The sequence below is a fragment of the Melospiza georgiana genome, chromosome 14, assembly GCF_028018845.1.
Source record: "Melospiza georgiana isolate bMelGeo1 chromosome 14, bMelGeo1.pri, whole genome shotgun sequence".
NCBI classification, from domain to species: Eukaryota; Metazoa; Chordata; class Aves; order Passeriformes; family Passerellidae; genus Melospiza; species Melospiza georgiana.
In genome coordinates, this window is record NC_080443.1 from 10,055,432 (window position 1) to 10,071,883 (window position 16,452).

Below are 16,452 nucleotides of genomic sequence, written 5' to 3' on the forward strand. Positions count from 1 at the left end.
ATATAAATATATATGTATATATGACTTTTAATAGTAGGAGAAATCAGTTTTTTTCAAGTGATCTATATGATATTTTCTCAGTCCCTAGGCATGCAAACAGCTGCTTAAACAGCATCTATCTTACACAGATATTTTATATTCAAAATTACCCAAGATCCATCTTCCAAGGGTGTTTGTTAAATACAGTGCTTCTGCAAATACAACAAACTCCAAATGTCTGGATGAAAAATGGTCATGTACATTTTCAAGAAAATTCAATGCTGCTGTAGAGTATTAGATTCAGCAATATTTCAATACTGTTCTAGTTAAAAAGTAGATTTCTATAACTGTCTACTACATTTTGCAAAATACCTGATGTCTGCCAGCGTACAATCACACATGAAAGGCCCTTGTCTTCAAAACCCAAAGTGGCAGAATTTTTTGTAAAATTAAGGACCTTGAACAAGAAGTAGGGAGTAATTCAGTACTTTAATCTACTAAATATTTTAAAGGTTTGTCATCTGCACTTTAATGTCTATCTTTCTACCAGGTGCACAATAGCTTTAACACTGTAAAAGAAGGAACTATACATATCTCTTATGCCATAAAACACTAATCAGTGTAAACTTCAAAGGTTTTACTTGAGAGTGTAAACTTCTAAGAAAGATTAGATAACTACTGAGCAGGTGCAATCCAGGAACAAAAATAGATGGAAACATAATAAAGGAAGCCAGACAAAGCTGTTGCTAAATAAAAATTCCCTTCTTATTAAAGAGGAATTACCATAGCAAAAGAGAAATTTAGATGTAATTACCATCTATTTTAAGGCTAGCCAAGCATTTTGCAGATATTTCCTGAAAATATGAGTCCACTATCTGCACAGATGCTGATATTCTCTTCTTTTGCCGTCATAGTCTATAAAAAAATTAAAAAGTGATATGCACATTAAAGAGAAAAACACACAGTCCTAAATTGCAGAATATTTAACAATAGTTAAAAAAATACTATTTTGCATAAAGCAGTCAATCCTTGAACTCAAGTGCTGCAATGCTCACTGAAGCCAAAAGTTTCATAACCTCCTCCCACACATTCAAGCAATAGTCACATCCTGAAGCACACACAGGCACCCTGGTGAATTACAGAACTAACTTAATGGGATTAAGTTCGCACTTAAGTATTTCAAATAAGTACTGCTCACTTCTTACTTTCCACTGTGAGTCAGAACTAACCACAAAGAGACAAACCTAAGATAGATACACGTTATTTTGCCTTATGACTATGCATTTTATTGCCACACATCCAAACTTCTAGGAATTTGGGGGAATAGAAAATCTTTGTATTACATTTTATAGCTTTCAAACAAAATGTTTGATTGTTCTCATGTGTGGGGAAGATGGTCAAATAGTAATAAAGTGAGAGCTTAGTGTGAAGGAATAAAAACATGAGCCCACTGCCAGAGCTCTCACCAAGATCTACAGAGCTAACCAGCATTAGAAGAGGGTTGTTTACAAAAAGCTATCTGTATTTATGACTTTTGCTTTTTCAAGTGGACATGCTAATTTTTCTGTTTTCCTGAAATACCACATCCTTTTCCATTACATGCAAGCCAATATTTGCATGTTTGGTTTGAGGTTTCTTCCTGCAATTCCTTTCCTTTCTCCTCCAGAACCTCAGAAAGTTTGGCTGCATCAATCAGTCAGACCAATTAGAATTTTTTTTGTCACCATATTCAATATTACAAAACATTAGGTATTTATAATGGAATATCTCTCTTTCTTTCAGAGTAAATGGCCTGTTTTCCTGAGAAATGGAGTTGTTCTACCCTCATTACTCCCATTAACCTGTGAATTTAAATCAGCTAGCAAAAAAATAAAAGTTGCAGAAGCAGCTTGATCAGAAGAATGCTTTCATCAATTCTCTAAAACAAAAATACAGAGACTTTAGATGAAAACTGAGGAAGCCAATATCTATGTAATCCATTAAACTGTCCTGTTAATCCTGTACAAAAATTGTTTTTTTGCAGAGGACACAGCAGAAGCATATTCTACACTGATATTCCCACAGAACACTCAATATAATGTCCTACCTCTCAGAAATTATATTTACTACATAGGAGACAGATTTTAGCTAAATTTGATCTGTGCAAAGAAAACAACCAGCATCCATAACACCATCACATTCAAATGGAGATTTCTTTAGGTACTGTTTGAAAGGTCCCCCATGTCATGAACTGCTCAGTGAGTGCAGCACCCTCAAACTGCTTTACAGTATAAGGCTCTGAACAGAGCTGCTGTTAAGCCAGCCAGTGATGGGGATCTTACATCAAAAAAAATCACATGTAAAATCCTGGGCATGCTCCCATTCACTGGAGAATTTATAGTGGTTAGTAGGCAGTAACCTTGCTCAAGTAGCTCTTCTCCTGGTGCATATAAACTAATTTAATACATTCACATCAACATCCTGCATACCACATCCTTATCACACTGCTGCCACTTCATCTTTTCTATTGGAATACTGTCACATTTCACTCCAGGAGAGTTCTGAGCATTAAACCAGAGAGAACCTGAACCATTATAAAATAAAAGTGTCCGATCTTTCAGTAAAAAAATGCTGAAGTACATGTGCAACAACTTAGTGAGACTAATAGACATTTTCTGTATTTTGCTCAGATAAAGCTATTATCCCCATCTTTGCTTATGAAATATACTAACAACATAGCATCTGTAAACAGAGAATCTGGGGCTGTCTACTCATAGTATACCTGTCTAACATTTCAGATAAAACAAATACATATCTAACTGGAAAACTATCCAGTCAAACCTTTTCAAAAGATGTCATCTCAGTTTAGCACAAAAAATCTTAGAATGTTCTTTTCATTTTTATTCTCAAGATGACATGAAGTATAGCATAGCAAAGAAAATGACATCATTATGTATCTATCCAACATACCTGCTATGCAACAAACACCTGTATTACATCTGACCTTCCAAGTAAACTGAAGATCAAGGAAACTTTTATTCCCTTTAAAATATCAATGTAGTGGTTTTCTTCTATTTCACTCAGTTTAAAATGATATATAGAAAAAATAAGATTGTTTTTTTAGCTATTATTGTAACATTTACCCATAGACCTGGTTCATTTGGAAGTAAGTTGCCAGTAAAGCTGCAATTATACACTCTAGGTATACATACAACCTGGTGCAGGAATGTCACATGCACAAGAGGAAATAAGGGAAAGGATCTCCAGTATGGGGTTTTTCAGTGGGTTTTTGGGCCACTGTGAGTGGCCCCAGCAGGGCCAGCTCTGCCAAGGGAAGGTGAGGGAGCTGCCCAGACTCTCAACTGGCAAGTGGAAAGAATGCCAAAAAAGAGCATTATTCCAAAATCTGAGCGAGCACCATTTCAGAGTGGCACCAGTAACTCATGGGCACAGAGGCTGGGATGTACCAGAGAAACTCCCAAAGAGGTCAGGGCAAGAGGATTGTTCCAGTGGAAGAAATTCCTCTAGCTCAGTGGAATCAAGCATAGGCACACATGCACTGTTTATGTCTCTATCATTCATTTTCCTGATTGTGGACAAAGAAACCTGCAGGATTACAATCAAGTCACTTTAATTCAGAAATGTTTTTAATTCTAAATTATATCAGTATGCTTGTTCCAGCTTTATATTTCTGGTAGCTATAAATCAAAAAGGGAATTGTATTGCAGACAGTACTTGATACTCTTCTTCCCTGGGGCCACCAGACAGATGAAACAATAGTTCTCACTTTCAAAATGCCAACAAATCCAACCACAGATACTGTGTAAAGCAACAGGCACAATGCAAATTGAGCAAGTAAGGACACAATACAAAAGACAACTTTGCATTAAGGTGGCAACCTATCTAAATTACAAATGTAGGAAACCCTCATTTCTGCATTAAAATAATAAGTGATATAATAATCACTTTGTCTCCTTCTTTCTAAAGGAATAAGCCATTACCATGCTGTCTATAAAACTGTCACTTGGTGATGCTGCGTAGCTGCTGCTACTGAATAGCAAAACTCATCCAACTTTCATTTATTTTGAGTTGTGAAAAAAGGAAACTAATGAACTCTGAATAATTAAGACATTTATAATACAAAACTAATGTGTCTATATATGGCTGAAGATTCTTATCTGATATGGCTAAAATGACATCAAAATAACCTATGATTTTTAAGCACAGGGTGCTTAATTAATTTTCACAGGTAGCTATAATTTTAATTTTTAAATCAAGTATTTAATATTCTATGAATTAATTTTTCTGGTCAATTTCTATAATTTAGCAGTGTAAAACAAAATGAAAAAATTGAAATACCTAAACCAAAAAACTTTATTTAATGTACTATGTACAAAATAAACCAAATGATTGCTTTTTCTGTGGAATAGGTATACAAAAGAAAATCAAATAGAATTTATCGAGACAGAAAGTGATGCATGAGGCTATTAACTTCTGAGACATGTCAATAAAAACAGTAAAGCAAGCTACTTTGAGTCTAGCCCTCCTCCATTTCAGCAACTAGTTTAACTGGGTTAGAAAAACTGCTTATTTGCTAGGCAGAAGCTTGGGAATGTAAGAATATGTGTATTAGCTAGATATTTTTATTAAAGCAGATGTGTAGAGACATAAATCAGAAAATAATCTCAAATAGAAAGTATGAATTAAAAACATTTTTATCTGAAAGCTTCTAGTTTCAAGCAAGTATCTGCAAGTAACAAATATGGTTTTATTAAGCAACATATAAACAGATCCTAACAAAGGACACTTGAACAATGAATCACAAACCCCACTTGTAAATTGTGGGCTATTCCCACATACCTACCAACTCTAAGTGCTCGTTCAGCAGATAATCAGAGACTAGCTTGGATCAAGAGTTCTCCTACAGTAGAAGGACCTACAGGTATAAAAGAAAGTGTTTAAACAAAACTATAACTAAAACACAGCATTTCACACAGTAAGGATCCACAAGTAGTTGTTACAGACTAATGTTAACAGAGCTACTCTTTCCCGAGTAAGTTTGCAATATTCTGTAGGTTTTCATCCTTGTTTCACCTTATTAACTAGCACAGTAGAAACTGAAATTTGCCCTAATAACAGTTATTAGCTGATAGCCAAAAGGCTTGCCCTTCCTATGTGCTGACCAGGTCACACAAAGAAGGGGAAGGTGAGTAGCCATATTAAAATGCTTTCTCTTTCCCCAGATCCCTCAGGGAAGGTCCTTACCACTGTGCCAATAAATTTCTTATGCCTGCCTCCATCATAAATACTCTGATTAAAATGTAAATTCAACCAACCTATCTGCTTCCCATTAAGAGGACTCTTTAAAAACACCATTAATCAGCTGAGAGATATGTAGTGAAATACCACTTATCAATTCTAACTGCTTATGACAGTTAACAAAGCTTTATATTTGCCCCAAACATGTGCTGATCTATCAATTATGCCAGGGTTCACTCTCACGCTAATTGTACATTTTCTTCTCTAATGCATTTTTGCTGTTATCTCATAGGCTAATGAAAGCTGGGAAATCAATACATATAAATTATACATGCAAAGAAGGACTGCTGTGAACATAAAGTTTCTAATTAATTGCACTTGATTAATTTATATCCTTTAATTATCTTGCTAAGCCACAAACAACATAAATATTCTTGCAATCTGGTTATTGCTATGTCAGTCATAAAAAAAGCAGACACAGTAAATCTATGAAATCCAGCAAACTCCATTGCCAAAAAACATGGTATGGCATAACACATAAATATAACTGGACTTACTCAAGACACCTATGAATAATTTTACTGTGACAAATTACCACTAAATATGTTGTATAGTTATTTGATTAAGGTTATAATGATGTTATAACTTCACACATAGCATACAGGGTAAGCAAAATGCAGGCTTATCATGCAGCCTCCTTCTTATTTGTATTTATAAAACAAATCTGCAATAGACATGTAAGTAATATTGATACCTGATTGGTTAGGGCAAGGGATCAAATTATCGATATTCTAAATTAAGGTATTACTGCTTTTCTGCACTTAAGTTTACATGGCAATTTGTTTGCAGAGTTATCTGAAAGCCAGAAATGCACACAATCAGAACCTAATAATGATATACCCAACTCTAGGCAGAGTTAAATAAGAGTTACCATACTGCCTTTTGTAAGAGGCAATTTGCCAAATATAAGTTCTTCCATTATGTGAGTAGCTGCAGATACTTCTTTTTCCTTTCAAATTTTGTCCACTTTGGTAAACCAACCATATGTCACTGCTCTGAAATCTAATCCCATCAATCCACCAGACTTGCTCTTTGTCCTACACAACAGCATATTACTGAATATCTGTATCTACAACTTTCATAAATGTGTAAAAAGAAACTGTATCTGTCTAGAGGGAGACTCAGACAGAGACCATCTGTCAGTGACTAAAGCTATTCTTTAAAAAAGAAAACATTCATCTGGGATTTGCCCTTTACAGAGTAAACCCACTTAACCTCCCAATAAGATTAACTGTTATTTGTTTCCATTAAACAAAAATGACCACGCTAATATGCATTTAATAGCATGAACAATGAGAGAAACATGAACTTTAACAATTTTTGAATTCATTACAATCATGAAATATGTCATTTAAAAACAGCTATTTTATTATTCATAAATATTTTTTCTTGTGTTTTACAAGCCTTCTTCCCTGAAGTTGAGACTAAAAATATATTTTTAAAAAAATTAGGTTAAATATTGAAACTAAGACAGCAGGCTTTTGAGTCTGCCACATATTACAGATAACAATGATTGTATATAAATTAAGTCTGAATAATAGATATAAAAACCCAATATCTTTGGAGCACTGATGATTTTCACCTGTGCCCTCAACATCCAGGCATTTACAAAGAAAGGTATTTAACTAGATTGATTATACGAGGCTGTCTGAGTGGAGTTAGTGCAATGTAATGGAGACTGTACTCTGTGCTTCTCCTTGCAGCAGCACAAATCACTGAACCAGCCTGAAGCTATACAGAAAAATACCTTAATGTCTCTTCTTGGGCTGACAAAACACAGCAGTATTGTCATGTGAGAGTCCCTCTTCTACTGGGGAAAAACACAGTAGGAGAAACCTTTAAATGTAGGCAACCTCTTCATTCCCAGTATTGTCTTGTGCTTCTTTTGTCAGACTAAGTTAGTGAGATGTACTATAGTATTAAATAGTATCCTGAAACATGAAATTGTGACGTGTAAAATCCCTCATAAATTTAACTCCTGGGTCCCTGCCTTCCTGTTTTGCTCAAAACTCTACCTCTAAAGTAACCTAGATAAGAAGAACAAAAGGTGTCTTTGTCCCCTTAGGAGAAGCTTGAGGAGAGTTCAATAAAGTCTGTTTCCACTGCAGGCATAATTCAAATCTTACTGGAGCCAGTTGGAATATATTCACCCGGTTCAGTTAGCTTTGCATCCAGCTTCCTTCATTAATGGTAGTGGCACTATGCAATCAATAAACGTTAAGACAAAGCAATCATACAATCATTTTCTCAGTGAGAAATTGGCATATGCTATAAATAAGAATAAATAAATTGATGAGGGGAATCATTATTACAATTCAGCATTGCTAAAGAAATTGTTCCTAAAACCAAGAATCCAGAAAATACAGGCTTCCTCCCTGTCAACTATAAAGAATACTAAGAAACCGATGTAGAATACTTTAGGCATGTAAATCTCTACTTATTCTAAGGATCAACTTGAATATTTTGTATCTAATGATCCAATATCAGAGGAAAAAAACAGTATATACAGAGTTATACAGAAGCAGATATTTTAAACTCAGATTTAGTAGATACCAAATCTAGATGAGGATGCATCATCAGTCATTTCAAATCTGCTAAAACCTCCTTGTATTGGACAGGTGATGAGACCACAACTTCTCAAATAATGCGATCAATCCTTTGATACCATTTGTGTTGGCTTCTGCTCGTCCCCTGTAAGGGAGCAGCTTCAGCCTGGCAGTGCCCAGTGTTTGTGTGCTGTCTGTAAAGCTGCAGCTGGACAATGAACTTGGTGTTTTCATTACTTTACAGAAAAAAACGGTGAAGAGTGAAATGGAGAAAGGCGTGAATTAACAAGGATCATGTTTAGCTACCGATAAAGTTGTGACATAAGACTTGCCACGTGCCAGACACTTCCAGCACAGAACACTCAGCAGCCACTGAGAAGGAACTGAAGGCAGCAGGAAAAGCCTTTATCCACCCAAACCCCAGTAATTCATTGAAGGAAAAGCTTCGAAGGATGTAACTTCCACTAGAGTTCACTGGATTTGACATTTGAGATATAAAGCACCTAGATAGAAGCAGAGTACTGAGGTTTGACTGCAATTACCTTATCTTTCCTATTTTTAGTGACAGAACCAGATTATTTTAAGTGCATTTTATAGAAAACCCTTCTTTACTGAAATATAAAGACTGTAATAAAGACAATACAATGTTTTGAAACTGTTTTAAATCCTTCACTCAGCTTTGCCTCTACAGATTTAACATGTAGGGGTTCTAATCTTACTGCTACTAATTAGAGCTTTAGTGTAATTGTGCCAACAGGGTGCTTGGCATAATAATTACTATTGAGAGATTCTGGTGGAGCAGTAACATGCCCACATAATACAGATATGTCTAATATTATACAGCAGTCACCTTTGTATGTTGACTCTTAAGCTGGATTTTAACCAAGTAAGGGGTTATTTTGCCTTTATTATAAAGCTTGAAAGGCATATACATATGTATGATTTAGATATTCATTTTTTCTTCTTGATTGTTTTGAATATTAATTAGGGAGAAGAAAACTAGAAGGCACATTTTATTTCACATCCTTCATAATTTAGTCTAATTTGGCATGGGAAAATGAACAAAAATGCTTATGTTGGCAGGTCATCCTTCTAATGTAATATTACCCTTTCTTAGGATAATGTCCTCAGCTGCAAAGTTTACCATAATATACAATAAACGGAACTAAAAACAGAGACTAAGACTTAAAAATGCACATTTAGAAAGTGCCTGTGCTGCATTCCATTACAGTCCTACTGGTTTTGAAACAAAAATTTATGTAGCTACTTGAATAAATCTATTCAGTGAAATACACAAGACAAATTTAAGGGACAATGCAGAAACACTAACAAAGATAAAGGAGAGCATTTTTGATCACTTAGTAACATTTACTATCTTACTGTCTAACAAGTTTCAGACAAGGAAACTTTGTTAAAAATGTAAATCTACAGTGAAAGAACACTTACCAGCATTGAGATGTTTTGTTTGGTTTGTGTTTTTTTAACCTCAAGAAATATCAGTTTAGGCTATACAATCATTAATAAAATAAAATCTTAATTATTGATATGACTAGAGATATAAGAAGGACTTCAAGAACAATTCAATAAGGTGAACCCTGTACAATATCATAAGTTAAAAGGTAATAAGCCTTTTCTGATTAATTGAAGTACCTTCTTTAAAAGAAAAAGTGAACTCTTTAAAATGTCTAAGAAAATGTCCAGCATGGAGCCTGAACCAGAGCTTTATCCAGAACAGACAGGCTTGTTTTTACTGCCCCTTAGTGCTTCCCTTTTAAAGTGACAGGAAACCAATTTCTGATTACAAATCAATAGGTTAGCACACTATCATCAGAGAGTAAATTCAGTTGTTGATATTAGATCATAGAAGAGGGTATCAGAAAAGAGCAGCTGTTGCCATTTTGATGCATACAAAACCCAGTAAACAGCACTGCTTTTCTGCTACTCTGTTTTTTCAAGGAACAAACCTTGCAGAGTAAGTCACATGTGGCTTATTTGTCATTTGTGGGTCACTATCAGATAAAACAACCGTGACAAATGTACCACATAACATAAAGTGCATAAGTTTAAGTCTCAAAACTAAGAACCACTGAAATGTGCTGTATTAATTAATATAATGGAAACAAAAAGTATGTATGTGCCTGTCACACAGAATACCTTTTGATGAAGCCTCTTTTTTCTTTAAGCTTTTAAGATAATCTTAGAGAAATCATCAAACTATAAAAAGAAATCAATAAAACAGAAAAGGTTCCCATCACCCCTAAAAAAATCCATAACTTTTGCATTTTAATAGAGACACTACAAGACTATACCAGTCATTTTCTTTCTGATGTGTTCCTTTGATTTCACTCTTATCTCACAGGACTCTTGACTTTCCTGAGAAAGGGATTATTGAATTCTATGTCTCCCTCAGATGCTCTTGATCATTCAAGTAGTCTGTACTTAAGAACGCTACAGAGTCTGCTCAGCTGCTGGCTCCTTGGGAACTCATCAGGGACTGTCATCTTAATATTAATTGGGTTTTGTGCAGGAATCCAAGTCCCACAATGAGAGGGTTTCAAGAGAGAAGATTATGCCCAAAGCCAGATATAAAGACAAACATATTTAGCACAACAATTATGATAATTGCAGAAACACTCTGAGAAATAAGTAAATCTGATTAAGGGCACTTCTACATGATCAAATATTAATCTGATGTCTTCACTCTAACCTGGTTTGAACATAAGAGGCTTCTTATGGTTTTATGTATTAACAGATTTGCAGAAGCTGAACTCATAGTACCTAATAATATGGTACATCCAAGTCAATACAGTAAAAGGATCTTTACGGAATGTAATCCACTTAAATTAAAAATAGACACAGATTGAATCATAAAGCTTAAATTAAAATTGACATAGAGTCAATCAATAAAACATTTTATATAAAGTCTTGTATAAACTACTGCAACATATTTCAGTCTCATAGTACAAGAACTTGTGCATATTTATTTTTATTGAATAAAGACTGCATCACTTCAAAACAAAATTATCATAAATACCACTCGGACAAAGACTTAAAAGTTTCCAGACTGACATAACACCCAGCAAATTAAATACACTTATACTTGCAAATGTGAAATTTATGCATCTTTAAAATATGTGGATTACTTGTAGAGATTTGAAGTATAGTTAAGTCACTTCATCTTTAAAATCACTCTGATTTTTAGGAATTGTGGGCAAAATTATATTTTCATGATGAGTAATAACACAGTGGCAGCAAAATAAGTTTTTTGGCACTGATTTCTCTACATACAAATGCATGCAGATACTTGCATACAAATACATACAAATACAGACCACTGAATTAGATTCCATACAAAATCATGTTTAATGTTCTGTACTCATTATATTTAATACTACCATGACAAGTGTTTTCAGTTTGCTATGCACAGACCACTTTGAATAAATCTGAAATTAATATATACAATATGCACTTGTTAATATAAATTTGCAGAGGTAGAAGCATGCCTGAGAGCATCTACACTATATTTGCATAATCATTTAACTCAGATGAAAGCTTCCATGTCTAGCTAAGTTTTCAAAATTGAACATAAAGCATCTGCGAGCGATTACAGTAATATATTCAGGGATATAAAGGAGAAGGAAAAAAAAGGAGAATGTATCAAAAATTGTAATACAAAAATGAATTATGTCAACATAGAACAGGAACACGCAGAGAAAGATGCCTATTTATCCATCTTTATTTGTAAATATTAATCACATATAGGCACTATGTGAAAGGTAAATCTTGCCAGCATGGCTTACCTCCCATAGTAATTAGGCTTGTGTTTCTGCTTTATTAACTCTGATACAACAGTGTCCTGCCCTCTGTCACCAAGGGTACTAATAGATGATAATCATGTAGATTTGGAAACCATACAAATTAAATGATGAAGTGAGATGAAGTGTAGTAATGCAATGAGTTCAAGGACAAGCAATTTAGTCATTTCAATATCCATTTCCAGGATATTAAATAGAAATACCTGAAGAAACTAGACTGCACTCCATCACGAAATTAATGATTTGCATTCACAAGCAAATGATACATATTCCTGAAGTTTTAATGTTTCAAAAATCATACTAAAAATTTTGCCTTATGTAAGGAAAAAAATAGCTTACTTTCCCCTAAAAGAAACATTAGAACTATATCTCTTATTTACAAATGTAAGGGAATCTTTACAAGATCAAACAGTGCCTATGGACAATTTTAAATTTTTGTCAGGAATAAGTACATTTTCACAACCTAGTGATAGCAGCTTCATATTAGTATAGTGGAAGTTTATTTTGGTCTGTATTACTATATTTTGATCTACATTACCATAATCTTGAAGACATGATACTGATTCTGAGCTCCTAACTACAATTTTTCATCCATTAATTTCAGAGCAATAATACTGCAAACCTCCTGTTAATTTTTAAAAAATCATTAACTATACAGAAACGATGCAAAAATATAGCTGAGGAAAGTAATTTACAAATAGTTCTCAGCATTTTCATTTGTAAGTTTTGAAAGTGATAAACTTGTGAAAAATATCACCATTTTAGAGAAATTTCAAAGGGGCTTCAAATTCTGAAATGTCTGTTTAAATATAAGATTTTTTTTAAAAAACATTAATCAGCTTCGTAAGAGACAAATAAAGCCCTGACATGAAAGTACTAAGTCTGAACATTGTCACACAGTGGTTAACTGTGTTTTCAAATTCAGCCTCATCTTTTGTTATTTATCAACATTATATTTTTCTTATCGCATTTATCTTTTTTAATGCACAAGGCATTTTGTTTCAATGTCTTACATGTTCACTGTAAATCTGAGACTAATAGATTATTAGAAGGTAGAAATATATTTAATAATGTTTCTTAAAAGCCAAATATACTTAAGCATAAACAAACATTCAGAAAAATCAGGAAAAAATTCTGTTAAAGAGGAAAAGAGGGCGGTTTTGTTTTTTTTTCTTTAGTAAGTAAACAGGTGAATGCAGCTTCCTAAGTATATTGTCCAGTTGTCAAAAATAACAAACCCTGGCTCTTGGGAAAGCAATATGTGTAATTCAAATCAGCCACATTTTCCCAGTACTTTTCTAAGCCAAGACATTCACCTCAAACTTCTCACCTCAGCATTAATAGTTTTGAATTCTGTCAGATGCAAGTTTGAATAACCAGGATGCTTGTTAGAAACAAAATTCTGCTGGGTCTACACTGTGCATTCTGAAAGCAAATACTCTGCATTTTTTGTCAAACTAAACAACTACAATAAATTTTAAAACATCACTTATAACTAAAAAAATATAACATATTATTTGTATCTTGTTCATGCATACTGACAAAAATATTACTTCATTCTTTTAAGAGTTGAGATAAAAAGAAACATAATTTCTGAGCTTACATTGAGTTCTGTGTGAAAAACTATTTAAAATTATATCAAAACTTTTAGCAGTCTAACAATCTTTCAACCTACAAAGGATGCATTTTACTGCAGTGCCAGAAAATGTATATAAACCACATAATATAATTTCATCTCATATTTAAAAGGTTCAAATGCTATGATTTTTAAAAGGTGTTTCAAAAATTATAGTTTCCATCTTTAAAGAGGAAAGGCTTAACAGACAAAAGAAGTAGTGCTATTTTGCTAATAACCATCCAACTAGCTCCTTTCTGTTCTGAGGAATTGTCTTCTGTGGCTAGCATGTTTACATCCATTCAATTCTAGATGCAGATTATGGCAATTAGATATTTATCCTCCTTAATGTACACTGTTTTTATTTATGTTGAACTTGAATCCATTATCAGAAACAAAGCTGCATACATCTAACCCGAACCAATTGCTGGAGATGCACACAGACTACTGCTTGTTTACTTTGGGTAGACTGATCTTATGGCATGCATTAAAAATGTTGTACTTGTCACTGACTAATACAACAAATTGAAACCTTGGAACAATCTTATTTACTATTCAAGTGCTCCATATTTGAGTCTTGCATCAGAATTTTCACTTAACCCTTTTGTTAAATAACTGAATCTTACAGCAAGGCACAGCCACACTGCATTTTGATGCTAAATACAAGATAATTTCATTTGTTACAAGTAGTTTTCTATCTAAAAAGATACATCAAGGTTGAATTATCTTACTATATGCTTTTAGCCCCTCAGTATGCAGTATATAAACCAGTTGAATATTTCAACTGGTTTATTCTATTCTCACAGCAAAGGTTATTGTTGAAAGAAAAAAATCCACAAACTTTCCCTCGTCTGTATTCCATAAATAAAATGCTAGCTGCTGTTTTTACTTACAGTTTCCAGAATTTTTCTCTTCTAAAATATTTTAGCTCTTAATATTAAAGTTTTATTAGTTATTCTGTCAGAAAATTCAAACCTTTACTAAGTGACATGAGCAGTTACAGTTGGTTTAAGCGTGCTTGGGTACCCCCTGATTCCATCAGGAAAAAAACAAAACAATATATGGCATATGTTAACATCTAATGACTGAAAACATACCCACTAAAATAGTCCCCCAGACTTAAAGGAAATCACTACTTAATTCCACAAACATTTGTTTCAGCTCAGGAATTGCACTAGAAACTTTTAAGTAGTTTTGTGCTTCAGCAGCGGCTCCAGCGGGTGCGAGGAGCCATAAGATGCTGCACAGCACCATCTGCTGGCCCGCACCCCGGGATTCGGGACAGCCGACATTCCTGGGGGATGGATGGAGCTCCCAAAGATGCCCTGCCACTCACCTCAGCTCCGCGGGACCCGGGAATTCTGCACGGACTCACGGCACAAACTGCGAGACAGCGAGAGAGACACGGACAAGGAGTCAGATGGGTACACAAAGACATCTGAAAATCATACAGAGATGAAATCTGAGCAGATTTCTTGAAGGAAAAAAAAAAAAAAAAGATTGCTGAATTTCCTTTGTCCCAGTCCAGGAAAGTGCTCATTTTAAACTAGTAAATGGGCATTATTTTCTTCTTCAATCTAGACACCTTCTCTTTTGGAAGGAAATTTAGGTGGTTGTTGGATGCATGAAGAATTTTTTCTTAAGCAAGTATGCCACAACAGCTTCTACCCTAGATTAATCTTAACTTAATAAATGTTAAATACAGAAACAGTTATTTTATTTTGGGTTATAATGAACAAAGGCATTAAAAATCTATAACTGATGAAGAGTGTATTTTTATTTTGTTCCGGCCACAGATATATACGTTGATGAAAAGTGATATTTGGAATGTTATCATTACAACTGTGAAACATAAAATGACCTTAGGAATACTTTCTGAGAAATGACTGTTGAGCAAGTTGATTTTTTTAAACTTCTGATGGTACTGAAAAGGATCTCACTTTAACTGCAATTGTTTGCTATAACAATACAAAAAATAACTTTCCCCCCCAAAATAGGATCATCCAGCTATGAAATGGTAGCTTTTTAATGCAGTTTACCTATGAGTAGTGGCCATAGATTTAAAACTTAAAGACAAAGTGTGCAGCATTAGCAGAGCTGTTTGTGCCAGCAGCACCCGCACACTGGGAGGGTACAGGCAATGGGCTGTGTCTGACAGTCCTTCCCTGGTGACACCATTTAAACCATGGGGGCAGAATTCTATAGATGGGAAAGCCAGATTCTGCTCACACCTCTGGCTGCTCCCTGTAAATTAATTTGTTTACTCGATGCCTGTTTCACAAGGTGAGTTGGGTCCTCAGCTGGTACATGTGCATTCCAAACATGTCACACGTCCTGTACCCACTGTGGGGTCCTGGCCACAGCGGGCTCTGTGACAGCTGATGATAAACAGCTGCCCTGCTCAGGGAACAGGCACAGCACTCTGGGCAACTCCAGCAAGCAACAGGTAAGCAGTGTTAGCAGAACTCGTATTTCAGGCTAATAGGACAGGCCACTTTGGAAATCCTATTTCTGAGCTGTCCGAGCCCAGTGTGGTCAGAACTCAGTTAAATACCTTGTGAAAAAAACACTCTTAGCAATTTCAGCAAGACCTATCTCACATCTTCAGGGCAAGAATCGAGTCAGAAGAATCCTTTTATTTCTTCCCTTTTTTACAAAGGGAAGAAAGAGATGCCGTTGTTGCATCTACAAAATGCCTTTGTTACATCTACAAGTAACACCAATTATTATACACCTTACTCTCTATTTAAGCCAGTGCAACATTTGAGGTTAAAAAAATAAGTTCAGAGCAGTCTGCTTTCCCAACAGTAAAGCAGGAATCAAACCAGCATGCCTGCCTCCTGCAGCCAGCACAAAAGCCTCCTGACATCTGCAAATCCAAAGCACAGCACCTCATGTGTGTCTACACCACACGACAAAAGGTATGGAGACAAAAAACTGGCTCTGGTGCACATAAGAAAAGATTAAAGTAAGAGATAAGAAAAAGTTTTGAACAGTCTTATCAGATTTTTTGGCAGCAGTACCATCTGCCAGAACATAAAAAAAAAATTCCTTTAGTTTAGAATACTCTTTATCCTATAAGTATTTTTATAAACTTTAATTTGGTAATGTCTGTCCCACAATATGCTTCTATTTCAAATTACATCAGAGAACTGTTGCTATATTTCAGTGATTCGGTAGATGGTTTGCACTAAGCAGA